This window comes from Periophthalmus magnuspinnatus, chromosome 24, assembly GCF_009829125.3.
Source record: "Periophthalmus magnuspinnatus isolate fPerMag1 chromosome 24, fPerMag1.2.pri, whole genome shotgun sequence".
Lineage (NCBI taxonomy): Eukaryota > Metazoa > Chordata > Actinopteri > Gobiiformes > Gobiidae > Periophthalmus > Periophthalmus magnuspinnatus.
Genome location: NC_047149.1, coordinates 12,686,370 through 12,701,061, shown reverse-complemented (window position 1 = coordinate 12,701,061; position 14,692 = coordinate 12,686,370). Strand labels below are relative to the sequence as shown.

Sequence of the window (14,692 nt, the reverse complement as noted above, 5' to 3'; positions counted from 1 at the left end):
ATATATATATATATATATATATATATATATCCTGGACATTGCAGGTGAAATAGTTAAGGTTAAGTGAAGTGCTTTGCACTACACTGCATTATACATTCTCAGATGTGCATAAAAACAGACAAGCGTCCTTCACTATGCTAAAAATAAAAACCTGCTTGAATGGATAATTTAATAAATGAGAATAAGGAAATTGGCATTTGTTCAGAAAAATATTAATTGTATAATAAACAAAAGGCCTATGTGGAAAGCACAGAGCAGCCTTGGACATGTTTACAGCTCATGTCTTCAGAGGAATCAAACTGCAGTAAACCATGTTCTCAGAGAGGCCCCCCCTCATGTACCTGCTGTGACACCTGCTCCTCAACAACTACAACTACAAGTGTTTTTAGAAATATTTCACTAAATGTACAGTGTGGAAGCGTTCCCTTTCACTTGTACACGCTCCAGTATTCAGCGGCCCGTATAGAGTTCAAAGACAAACATAAATAACTGAGCGTCACCACTGTCAAAATACAGGAGACTTATGAGCCAAGCTTCTACTGTAACTGTACAATATGTCACATGATGCAGGGTCAGGGGGTTTAGCGTACATAACATCTGATTTATGTATGACTATAGGCAATCTTGTTCACACATACATATATTACATTATGGTACATATTTTCTTTTCCATTTAAGGTATATGACCTATCCATCAATGCCACTGGGGTAACCTGAACGGAGCAGGAAAACGTTTGAGACAAAACAAGGCTAACACTGGAGAAGAGGACTGCCCTGGTTATTTAGGGTAAGTTGCAAATTAAATGTTAATAAAGGCATGAAATAGGACAAATGATGTCATTATGTCAACTGAACCTGTTCTTTTTGACAATTCTTTTTGACTATTTACAGTCTATAGTCAATTCAACTCACAGTGCAGAGGTTCATTGTAACACTAAATGCATTTAAATACATACTATAAGGAGTTTACAGGCGTAGAAACGATAAGAACAAGCATTCAGTAATGGCACATTACTAAAGTTGCCAAAAAAGTCAAACTTCCTGGTTAGAGGCAAAATGAGTCAGTTTTCAAATTCTGTAAAAGATGATGTGTATTCAAGTTATTTCAAATGTCATAACAGTACATTCAATTTGCAGATATTATTCCAACATTACATTGGAAATATTACATTTATAACACCATAGTGCACAAGGTTCTTTGTGACCTACTACAAACACAACACAGGCCAAAATCTCCTTGACAAAGGTATTATCTAAAGGTTTAAATTCATAACATCCTACAGAAGGGCTTTCAAAAGCATTGAAAATCATACTGATAGCTTTAGAATGATCTTGAGCTATATCAGAGAAAGTACAAGAATACATAGACTAGTATACTCCCATGGACCATAATGGAATATACCTGGAGGGATTACACAGATATAAGGCCACGTGGTAATATACCCCTAAGTACTATGTTTTAATGTTGAAAATCACATTATATTGTCTAAATAAAGAGTTATTTTTATTATCATCGCTCTCAAATATCAAGCCTACATCTTAGTATCGAAATAGAGTCTGAAATTTTTGTATCATAACAACACTATCCTACAGTCCTACATCCTAAACTCCAGCACCTCACGTATTTTAATGGTAGAATCCACAAACAAAAAACACAGCCTAGTACTTTCTAATGTGCATGACAAAAGAAGCACTGCACCTCTGGGGTTGAAGTTGTCGACTGGGATGAGCATGTCTCCTCTGTCACTTATCCACCCTCAGACCTTCTGACCTGAGCATGCGACGAGCGGAGGAGAGCTGAGCCTCCACAAAACCGCAGCAGAGGCAGGAGCAGCTCAATAAAGGCAGTCCAAAAAAGGGTCCAGAGTGAGAGAGGGCGCCAGCTCCATCCTCACCAACAGCCCGGTCCATCAGGGTTTTGATCCCTCTCCTTCAGTTTGAGATGCACATGCTTTAATGATCCACACACACACACACACACACACACACACAGACATGCTCAGTGGAGATGCATGGTCGCCGAGGGGGAGAGGAGTGGACCACCAGCGCCGCAGCCACAGGGAGGAGACGGGCATCAGAAGACTGTTGTTTTTTTGGTTTTTTTTGGTTTTTTTTGGTTTTTTAAAATGATTGACAGAAAACCCCCCCCAAAAAAACACTAACATTCCACCATTCACATTTATATTAATGCTGACCAACACCTGTGGAAGTAATAAACCACTTTTTTAGCTTTATATTTTTTATATTTTTAGTAGCGGTAGACAATACTACACTGTACATTCTCTGAATAATTACCAGCCACTACTAGACATTACCAACACTAGATTTACATTAGATTTCTTTTTCTAATTAAAAAAGTGAGAAGGGTGCTCAGTTAAAGTTAAATCAATCAAATCAAATGGAACTCCTCCTCCCGGTCTAAAAGCAGGTGGTGTTTAGATGTTACAGGTTAGAAATATCTTACTTTGTAACATTAGGACTATTCCTTTATTTTAGGGGGAAAAAAGAAAAATCTATGTAATATTTATAAATTATAATGAGTGGATATATATCAATGGTTGTATTGCACTGTATTTCTTCATTGATAATCATTAAAAAATATGGCAGTAATGTATTTCCCAGCCTATTTTGACAGGCCTGTGCTTGGTGACTGCCGGCCCCCCTCCTTGCTGTCTCACATGGTACGTCCCGTGCGAAGCTGCTCAGTCACTGTTGCTAAGGCCCACCCTCCAGAATATAGGACATGAGCTTTAATGTACACAGTTTCAGCAGTGTGGACCTCGTGCAGAGCTCTGCATGAAGCATTATTCACTGAACATATGGCAGATCAGTACAGGATCACCCAGCATATTTCTGATAGTCATTTATTCATTTAGATTGTGTTAGATTTTTTTTTAAACTAAAATTAATCCAAAGAAGTATGTATGTCAAAACTGTAAATATATCCAACATGCTATCTGGATATCTGATCTAAAAACCTAGAGAACTTTAGAGGTTTTACATTACTTAAGATAACAAACAAAGAAGTCAGTAAGTAAAAGTAAGTTTTTAATACTAGAGAGTTTTTAATACTAGAGAGTAGAAAAAGATTTAGATCTTGCTGGAGATATTTTGAGATGCAAAATCAAGTTGAAAAAACTGTATTTGCAATTTGTCAGGGCTCTAGACTGAAAACAGTCCCAGTGCAGCCTAATAATACACATTAAATTATATTTTGCACAAATAACCTCAGTTTTTATACAGGTGCTTCTTTAAATGGCACTCACATTTATCATGTGCAAGTTAAAACAATCTGGTGCACAAAAGCCATGTACAATAAAACTGCCCATGTACACATATCAGAACACAGTTGAGGGGGCTTCACAAGCAGCTTCTCTCTCTCTCTGAGCCTGTGTGAGAACAGGAGGAGGACTCGCACTTTAGCAACAACTCTTTGCAGTGTTTTTGTTGTTGTAGTTTTTTTACGTGCACAAATGCAACCGACTGAAATTTTCAATCACTTGATCTAAAAAAAAATCATTGCATAAGTCTACAAAACTAAAGTTACACCAGGGTTTACAGGGGGTGATATTCAGTCTGTCCAAAACGTTGACAAAGGCAGCGCTCAAAGCCGACATTGGGGGATGGGACAAGGGATGAAATGAGATGAAATGGTGAAATATTGGTATTCTCACACATATGTTTAAAGGTAAAGCTACATAGGGCTGATATGAGCATGGTGGGTCAAAAGTCCTGCTCAAACTGCTCTCAGACAAACCCTTCAATAACCAGGCTCTGCTCTGATGCTCCACAGCCCTGTTCACACACAAACAATGTGATGTTGAGGTGTGAATCACAATCAAACAGTCCATCTCCACATAACATCCATCGTCAGCCCACTGCGAAGAGCCTCCTGCATTAAAATGTAGCAGATTCATCTTCACCTTTTTCAAACTGCGGCGAAAGCCTGGCATGAATATTCAGTGTGGTCCTGAGCCACTGTACGCTGGGTAATTTTAGCTGGATTGTGCATGTCCTGGATTCACCTCAGACACACTGTGGGAGGCCTACTCTACAGCGTCAGGACGTCCAGAGGAACACGGCCCATCGGGAGCCCGCAGGGATAGGATGAAATGCTTTCAACATGGAGAGATAAAGAGAGATACAGATAAAGAGAAAGAGACAGAGAGAAAGAGAAAGAGAGAGAAAGAAACAGAGAGACAGGGGGGAGACAGAGACAGAGTCAGAGTCAGAGAGAGTAGGACTTAATTCACTCTCTGAGTCTATACCCACTAAAAAGCAGCAGCATTTTTCAAACTGGTCTCTCTTCTGATGGGACACAGGATCATGTTCTGTCTTCATGTGATTTATTTTGGTCAGCAGGAGTTATGCTTGCCTTGTTTTTCATTTAGTCCAGATTTAGCTCTTTTCCATGCCTGGTATAGACCTGGTTCAGATCAGGTTCAGTCCTGGTTTGGGGTTGGTTAGATGTAGATTTGCATTTACAGTGATACCAGGGTGATGGGGTGAGTTGGGGAAAAGAAGAAGAGACAGCTGGGATTCAAACTATGGCCTCACTGCCAATGTGCTGCAGCTCGACTGACCGCCCTGCAGGGCTATTGCCTGGCGAGACAGACCCTCCTACTTTCTGTTTGAATGCAAAAGAGTCTGGGTCCAGATCACAGACAGCCATGGCATTTTGGGATGTTCAAAACATCAGACTCCAGACTAACTGTTTTGGGGACCGCTTCGAAACAAACAAACCACGTCTTTCTCTGATTGACAGGCTAATTAATCAACAATTTGGAAACAGGACAACAGCTCCAGTCTACATGGCTTTGTTTCAAACTAGCAGTGCTAAGCTTAGGACTTTAAGACATTTGGCTATTGGTAGAAACTAGAAAAGGTCCACATACTACCTGTCCCACTTCTCTAGGACACTAGTTGGTCCCATAGAGCAAAGTGTAAGCTTCAAATAAAAAACATCATTTGAAAGTTAAACTATACACTACAAATAGCATTTATAGCTATTCGGTATCATTTGATGTGACTGTATCAATAATGAACAAATGAATCCTTCTAGACTTTATGATAGTTAAAGCAATGACACCAAAATGTTCAAACTGAACCTTTAAGCACAAGGCCCCATCCTCCTCTCATGTAGGACAATTGAGACTCTTTGAAGAGGGAAGAGAGAGGACTTACTTGGTCTATAGCCGGAGTGTGGGAGTCATGGGGCAGCTGTGGTAGCCTGGTCCAGGCTGAGAGGGCAAGGGGCGAACGGCGTGGCTCAGGTCAAGGCTGGTCGCCCGCCCGCTCACATCGTACCATCCCAGGTGGACACTGCGCCCACACAGCTCGCTGAAAAAGAAGGACAATGTAAACTTTCAGCTCAAGGAAGAAGAGAAAGAGGTTTGTATTGCATAAAAGACATTGAGCATTTATTTAATTAAATTTTCATTCAACAAGTCCCTTGTTTAGCCAGAGATTGTCAAAACAAACCTGATGGATGAAAAAACTCAAAGAGACATAGCAACGATATGTGCCCAACCTAAACATAAACTGAAACGCTTTGGTCATAATTTAAAAACCATAGCCTCCGCATCTGCCTCTTTCGTGTATGTTTTCATTGTAAATATGTCCTTGAAAGTCTTGAGAACAAAAATGAGGAAATGTACTTCTGGAAGTGGAGCAGGGTTTGAGATGAGCGAGTGGTGCTCGGGCTGTGGGGCTCGGGCTGTGGTGCTCGGGCTGTGGGGCTCGGGCTGTGGGGCTCGGGCTGTGGGGCTCGGGCTGTGGGGCTCGGGCTGTGGGGCTCGGGCTGTGGGGCTCGGGCTGTGGGGCTCGGGCTGTGGGGCTCGGGCTGTGGGGCTCGGGCTGTGGGGCTCGGGCTGTGGGGCTCGGCTCCAATAAACCAGGCTAATGAATTCAAAAGGACCTTGTGTCCTGATTGTTGGTCTTTACACCTGAGTCGCATGAACATAATCTGCTCTCTGCATCTCTGACATAACATTTAGATACATGGCTCCATCTGTGGCAGGATCATTTCTAAGGCAACAGAGGAGGAATTACAAGGCATCATTTCAAATGGTCTAATGAGGTTAATTGGTCTTCTGATAATTTTCTTATAATAGATTATTTTTTCAGATCAAAGTTTAGATGTCCTCCTACAGTTTGGGCTGCTCACTTGCAGTCTTCCTCAGTGTCGTCACATGATTTTGCTGTGGCGTGTCTGGTCAGCTGATTTACACAGGTAAAGGTGGCCATGGGACAATACACCGGGGCAAGGGAACATTTTTACTCTGATACATCTAAATTAGAATTAAAATATAATTTCAAATGACTATTTACAATTGAAGCGAAAGAGAAACAAAAGAAACAAATTCAATTCATAAAAGGTAAAATATTTAAAAAATTTAAGTTAATTTTAAAGTACTTCTTGTGTTGTGATATTCATCTACAGTAGAATTTAAACATCTGGATTTCTGAGGAAAACACAGATGAGATGTGTTTTTTGCATCTCAGGATGCTAAAAACACATCCACCAGGCAAACATTCAATGCACACTAAACATAACAAAGTCCTTAATGATAACATATAATAAATGACTTAATAAAATACGTTGTTGTTTTACACATCCCGCTCTTCTCATTAGAAACACTTGAGGTGATATTGTGACAGCGCAGTCATGCCTCGGCTCACAACAGCATCATTACAGCCAAGTAGGTGAATAATTACACCTCGCCGCAGCCAATAATTGCGGTTTCCATTTGTTCTGCCGCATTTGCAAAGAAATTTACATGTTTGTATGAAAGCATTAAGGTCCCATTATCCCACACAACATCATAAGTATCTTCATATACCGGTCCTCCAATTGGCATGAAATGTCTATTTTTGGCTATAAAAACTTTGCAACAGCAGAGATTTGGCTTCTTATCTCAAGTATACAAGTAATGCTACAATCTACTCTCTCTTACATAACCATTGAGTTGGGAATCAATTGCATCATTGCCTACATTTTCCTCGATAGCAGAAAAGGTCAAAAATTCCACTTTCTTCCCTGTCGGGTCAAAATGCAGGTCAGAGAGGGCCCTGCTGCAGTCCAGAGCTGTGCGCGTCAAGGGAACTGTTTTAGTGACTAAACTATGAACAAAGTGTAAAGGCCGAGGGCAAACACTAGATTTTGACAATACACTTTTACACGCAAGCACAGTAGAGAATAAGGTTAATCTAGTTTTCAATAAGTGTCCCAAAGTGACTTGTGGTGAGCCGCGCATGAGGCAGGAGGTAAAGGTACACGGTGTTCCTTCAGCAGCAACAAAGAGGAAGGGCGATATGTTTAGGAAATGTACACTTTAAAAACCTGCGGCAGTCTTTAGTGTTTGTGAATGATAAAACTTAGATTAAATTAAATTAAGGAAAAGATAGAGCATATTAACACCTGGGTTTGAATATGCAGCTAAGAATAATACAAGTGCATTTCTATATGAAGCACTATCTGGTCATTTTGGACTTATCTGAGGTCAAACAGGGACAGTGATTAAGTTGACCTGCTTCATATGCGGATTAACAGATGTTTGACTTACTTTTGGCTCACACTAGGGCTGAAACAAGTTAATTCATTACAGCTCATCGATTACTGAAAAAGTAATCAACAAATTTAGTAATCAAATAGGTTTTGTGAATTATACACAGAAAAATATCCCATGTGCTGAGAGAAGAGGTTTTATAACTCAAGAGTAGTTATTTCCCCAAAATGACACAAGAAACTTTGCTCTGGGACCCTTGAGCTTGGCTTGTGCGGGACCACATAGCTGGAGGATTACCTATCAAGGATGGAAGAAACTCAATTTTTACTAAATTACTTCAGAACTCGTTTAAAATGTACCCTTAGTAAGTAAAAATCATACAGATTTTGGAAACGAATAAAACAGTCAAATTTTATGAACTTGATAAATAAAAAGTACTGATTTTGGTCTACGGGAGTGAATACATTTTTCTAGTAATTGAACGTCTGGTGCAGAACTCTGACCAAATTGAAGCAAAATTTCAGAGAGCCGTAGAGACTAAACCTTTAGTACCAACTTTAGTACTTTAGAGTGTGCGGTGCATCAACACACTCAAATACTGTGTGGTCTTACACTTGACATTCACACTCACTCCATGGGCTGATTCCACACATCAGAGCTCCCACATCCACGCACCTCCTCGTTTACTCCCCTTTGTCCCTCAAGGCTTCAACCACTTTCTATTCCTCTCTTGTTCTTCATCCCCCCAAACTTTTAATTTATTGCCCAGATGCATTGTGGGTGTTAGAGTTTACTTGTGCAGAACATAAAACACCTCCTAAAGTCAATGCGAGGCAGTAAAAGCAGAGCGGCTCCTCTTACCGTGCCTCGGCCTTCATCTTGAAATGAGGCCATTGGGGCTCCACTGTAAACCACCACAACAACTGGTCCAGAGGGGTCTCTCTTTACCTCCAGAGAGATCCATTTCTGTCTGTCCTTTCCTTCTCTGCATTTCCTCTAAACGTCCACAGATACTCAAGGCATGAGAGCATATAGGCCCATGTGCTGACAGCAGGACTGTACACAAACAGTAACATGTAGAATGGCCACGCTGTTGACGGAGACTAATGAGCAGCACTCACATGGAACTTTTAGTGCAATTTATAGAATTCTGGCCATATCTGTGAATCTATCCTGAACGTCTCCCGCTTAGGAGCTTGAGCTCAAATCTACCAGTGGATCGGAAAATGGACCAATCACAGGGCAGCATTTTGCAACAAGCCGAAAACACACACAGCCACACGGACTAACGTACTTGAGCCTATATTTGAGCAGATATATGGAGAGCTGCTTCCTCAACTAGATTTAGCAAGTGTCTGATTTCTCTCATTGTTCCCAATCAGCTTGTATTTGTTCTGCTTTTTTCGTGAATGCTTTTAACAGAAGCAAACACAAATATCATCACCCCAGTGCTGTATTCAAAACTTCTAAACAAACAATCAAATCAAACTAATCAAACAGACACTGAAGAAAATCAAAACTAAAGGGTCTAAAGACTAAAATAGCATTTGGCCCACTAATACACTAAAATTAGTGCCATCAGGGAAATGAAATTAATTTTTTAAAATCTATATTTCTTACATATTACTAATATTACTAATATCCCGCATCTCTAAGGTGTAAAGACCATAGGTTTTCCACCGCGGCACAATGTCCTTTCATCGAAGGCTATGAGTCTATTTTTACTTGTTTAGACGTACAAAATTTAAAACAAAATTATAAATGCAAAGAAGGCACGTTTATATTGTAAATGTAGACGACTACAATGGTTGTACATGTCACTTTTGTTTGCCAATAGGTAACTTTCTATTGAAAATAATATTCTTTAGAGCTGCGCAGGATAACAGGAGAGTTTACATGGCAACACCATGTCCGACATTTCAGAGTTGTTTGGCCAGTTCTTTGTCGTCATTTATGTTTTGACAAACAGAAGGTCAAGCATGTAAGTAACTATGTTAAAAAGGCATTTTTTTTACTAACTTGTTAAAAGGCAACACAATTTTTGAAACATGCTATTATTAAGAAACACATTTTATTTGTGAGCCTTCTAATTCTAAATGCACAACTAGTGGATATATTTGTTCCTGCAAGTTTCCCACCAATATTTGCTAAATCTGACACTTGCGCCACTCATCATCTTTAACGGGTTCCAGGGAAATGATAACCTATTTGATGCTGACGCTTAAACTAAACAAACTACAGATGAGGGTTGGTAAAACAAACACAACACTGACTTCGGTTCACACTCAAACTACTTTCCAGGAAAAGGAGAAGTAAGGCCGCACTGTCAATGTGGATTTCCCTCCAGCTTGGAGATTTGTTTTTTGAAAAACAGGATGGTCATTAAAAAAGCTATATATTTTCTTAAGTGTTGTGAAAATTAGAACTGCTTAGCTATTTGCAAATGTTCCCTCATCAAATAAAAGACTTGTCCAAATAAGATGTAAAATATGTCAGTGTTGTCGGTCTTGCCTTAATACCAAAGTAAGTAAGGTGTCATGTTTTTGCCACTGAGAAAGATTTTAGCTTCAGTGAAAACAGGAGACCAGACAATCACCTCAGTGTCCTGGAGCAGGGCCAGAGCTCACCAACCCAAGAGACAGAGACACTGAAACAGCATGCTGTTTTACCTGAGACCTGTGCCTGCTCAATCATCTAATATAAAAAAAAAACCCAACAACAACCAAAATAAGTAAAGTAGCTAAAGCAAAAATGTCAATGACTGATTTGAGTAAGGACTCATAAAGTTACAAAATATTGTATAATTATTCAGCAATTGTTTTAACTGTTGCATCTCAAATGCAGGTGCACTATAATCACTATATCGACTTATTGTTATATGAAGCTGTAACAATATATTTTGGGGCTCAATATTTATCATGTGTCAATTTCTTTGCAATAGCAGGGACATTTTTGTCATTTTTCTATAATAAGGTAATGTTTTTAGCTGTGCTGGGATTATCCTGCTTTATGTCAGTGGCATAAAATAGATGAAATAGACGAAATATTATCGTTTGTCACAATATTTCTCTCTAGCAATATACTGTGCTTCAAAATGCGTTATCGTGTCAGACAAAGCAGTGTCTCCATAACCTTGCCCAGCAAGATGAATTCTTGCAATATTTGTGACAAACTCACGAGAATCCATCTGGCCCAGCTTCCACTGGTGCGATTGGGTCCGGCTGCCAATGGTTTGGAGATGGGGAGACATTGAGGTGAAGCACCCAATGGTGACGCCGACAGATGTACTTCAGTCTACTGCAGTGAAAATACAGACTATTTTGTTTTGGAAAATGTGCAGAGGGAAGCACCTTGTTCATTTGTGGATGGGAAAGATGTCTGTGCTTTTCTCTCAACTGGATTTAACAAAAGTTTTTTCGTCTTATTCCACTGTTGTGATGATTCGACCAATAAGCTTAAAACGTTTTTTTGTTAAATAAATGCAAAATAAATGTTTATTGCCATTAGGTAAATGAATATCATCTCCATGGACACAAGCGAGTGGCAAAACCTCACACTAAAAAAGTGTAAAATGTAACTTAAAGAAATTGAAAAATATGAATAATTTGATTTGATCTTTGATAAACAAACAAAAAATGTTTTATGCACCTAAAAGCACATTATCACATCTAGTCAATAAATTGAAATGTTAATGAAACAAGGCAAGAATGGATATTGTTTTGGGTGGTCTTACTCAGAGCAGCAGTAACAGAGGAATGGAGCACCCCCAGGCTGCTCTGAACTGGCTCTTATCTGGTGCATCAGAGTGAAGGGGCCCAGTGTCGCCTATGCAACTCCACAAACAGATAAACGCCAACAAACAGCACTAATGGCTGCAGCTCAAATAAACACATCTCAGTATGTGGTATACACATTACTTCAATAACTGGAGGCTCGTTCACATGAGTCATTGTTAACATTATAAACGCTAAACCAGAAGTCCAGAATTCCTCAAGCGTCCTATGCAAACAATGCTCATGACCTCATATTAGCAACTATTTACCATTCAGTGCAAATACTCTTATTAAACGACAACAAAAAACTGGCTAATACTATCATTACCATTATCATTTTGACGCCAACTGGAAAGTACATTGAAAAGGAAAATCTCACTTGATATAAGCTGTTCAGTTTTTAATCTCTCAATGATAAGTCAGAAAGTCTTGAACATGAAAGCTCTTCGATACCTTAGCTAATATTTCAGGTCTGGCTCTGTTCAGTGTTTAGTAGTTTTCAAATAGAAACATCTGATCACAACAGCTCCTGCAATATTTTAATATTTTCTTTCAAATCTGACAAAAAGCATAGCTGTCATCATGAAATCAGAAGCATTTGTATTGGACAATTGACAGTAACAAGGACTTGCATAGATGTTAATTAATACACTTCCACAGCGCACATCACGTCCCAAGTTTACAATTTACTGTGTCAAACTTAAGCAAGCAACAGGTGGTCCCATGTTTATAAAGGGAGTCAGTTCAAACAGGACACAAATATACATTAACATAGACAAATCATATTCCAATGAAGAGCGGTATTTAAAAAATATAATAGACAAAAAACAGACTTTAAAAACATCAGCAGCTCGTCACTCTTCAATCAGTAACACTGTACTCAATTTATATATTTATTATTTAATATTATTATAGCACATGACTAGATGATAGAAAATGGGGAAAATGCCATGTGCATTTTTTATTTGACCATTTCAAACATTTGGGGGCTTTAACATGATGCGTGACTATAAAGTTTTATGTAGGATTCCTGTCTCTCTGTAGAATTCAGACTATAATACTGTGCACCATCACTTTGAAGGAGTGATCCTCTACAAGGTAAAGCACAGAACAGATTAAACACTGTCCTTTACTCATACTTAGTCTGTTTAAAAACTTTAAGGTCAGTTTGAACCCATATCTTTATTATAAAGCTTATATAACAGTATCCTATAGCTCAACACTACAGCACGAGTAGTCATCCTTTTAATAATTCAGTGTGTGATGCTTAGGAAACTGTGGTCATTCTGTCTCATCATTACACCACCGCTCTGCTGAGTTTCTATAGCCTAAATAGCCCACTAATATCTATTTTCGCCCGATCTAGTATGGCAAAATACAGCGTCTGCTTGAAGCCCTGCACTCTCACAATAATCAAGTGACTTTCCAAAACACAGGATTTAGCTTATGCAACATAAATCCTGGAAAGCTGTTGTCAATGAGTATCCCTTAATGTCAGGTTAAGGCAGAGCACTACTACCAACGGGGCTTGTTATGCTCGTGCACTGCCCCACTACAAGTTTGCTCTTTAACCTAAATAAGCCAATCCATAGCCTACAAGCAGACCTACAGCGATGACTCGACATCAGACTGCAATGTTTAGAGGTACCACGTTACGAGCACGCACACTGAACCAAGAGGCGGGGGTTTTGACGGATTGGGTTTAATTTTGGGAAAGTACAGCAACTTTATTGAGGTTGTTAAACACTGCATAGATCTGGAATATAGCCGAATGTTGCACAACTGACTGCGTGAAAGGGATTTTTACACTAAGCGTCACTTTTGCAACGTAAAGTGGGGTGTTATGGTCCGAAAAAGCACAATGCAGCGCCACGGAGGCCTCTCTCGTGTCTTACATAAGGGGCAGCCTGGTGTGCTCCTTCGCAGGTGTTAAAGGAGCACTATGTCCCAGCCCGCGGAGCATGTTATGCATCCGAGAGCGCAGGATGGCCTCGGTAAATACAAAAGTACAACAGAGAGCGCGCAGGGGCAGATGCATGCAAGGCCCGTCGTCACCGTATCGTTTAGTCATGTGTTTTACGCGCTTGTGGCCCACTTACCTCGTTGCTGTTCCTCCTCCGAGTGCAAATAAAAATCCACGGGGCGAACTCTTGGCCTCGGATGTCACGCGGTTTAGAGTAAAATTCCCATGTAAACTGCAGCGTAGACTCTGCGTAAAGACAGCCAGTTAGCCCTCCCCCCCGCTAACGAGCTTAAGTTCAAATGTTTTTACTTTTATCCACTGTTACTTCGCCGTGAGGTATTAAAGCAAGCAGTAGGCAAGGTCCGTGTCATTAATCCACACGTGTCGCTTCAGAAACAACCCCAAAAGTTGCAGGTTAGCACGGAGGCTAGCGATTTAACGTCAGCTTATGTTGACAAACAAGCCTGCGTGTTTCGGAGCACACACACGACTTGTGGCTAAGCTAGCGCCAGGTTGCTGCTTCTGCTAGCACGGTTAGCTTCGCAGGCTAAAGCAGCTCGCAAAATCCAAACCTCGCTTTTAAAATCCTCCGTGGCCTCGTCCGACGTATATCCCAGCGGTCGACGCGTGCCTTTAGAAACTCAAAAAATCACTTGTGTTTGGTTTCGCGCTCTCAATGATGATGCACTCATGTTTTCAAAGCCAAGTTATCGCTTTGGTCTCTGCTCTCCGCCATTTCCAATCTCTCAACACAAACAAACAGCGCTGCTCGTGCACACCGCGGGAGGCGCGTTCACGAGGGGGCAGAGGGCTTCGGATCCAGATCAACCAAGATCCAACATCCAGAATATCACTACTGAAACATTTAGACCCAACAGCGCACTGTGCCAGGATCACGAGTGTATTAAACCACTATCCGGATTTATTGGAGGGGGAGTGGTCCGCAGATATCTTATCACCGAACATCATGTCACTGTAAAAGAAACAAGCGAGCATATATTTTCTCGTCCGCCACCTTCTAAACCAATTATCTGCAAATATAAACATTATTTCAGCGAAGCAGCCCACGACCTCATACACAAAATAAAACCATAGCTGCATAGTTGAGCATTACTGACACTGGGTAAAATGTACCATAAGGTCAATGTGCATATAATTGCATAGATGTTATTAGTGTGTATATGATAAGGGCTGCTCACTGCTCTTTGATAGTGTAGTAAAGACATTAGAGCTGACACTCCTGTTGGCTTGAAAATGAATCATCAGTATGACTCACCATAAGCTACAGTGCACCACGTGCTAAGTGCATGTGCTGGGTCTCTACATAGGAACAGGCGTCATTATCAGTTCACCCTTACAATTATACACACGCGCTATCCTAAAGTGAACCACTGTTTTGGAGACCGGTTTGAACTCTGACAACATGAGGGTTATAAACAGCACCTCTC

General features: G+C 40.3%; 1 protein-coding gene across 1 annotated transcript in view; it reads right to left on the bottom strand.

Moving 5' to 3' along the window:
* Positions 1–14,070, bottom strand: part of ncoa1 (nuclear receptor coactivator 1) — a 36,737-nt gene extending 22,667 nt beyond the window's left edge. The window contains 2 exon segments of the mRNA XM_055232360.1: positions 5,185–5,340; positions 13,381–14,070. The gene's annotated coding sequence lies outside the window, so the exon portion shown is untranslated.
* Between the last annotated feature and the right edge of the window lie 622 nt (positions 14,071–14,692).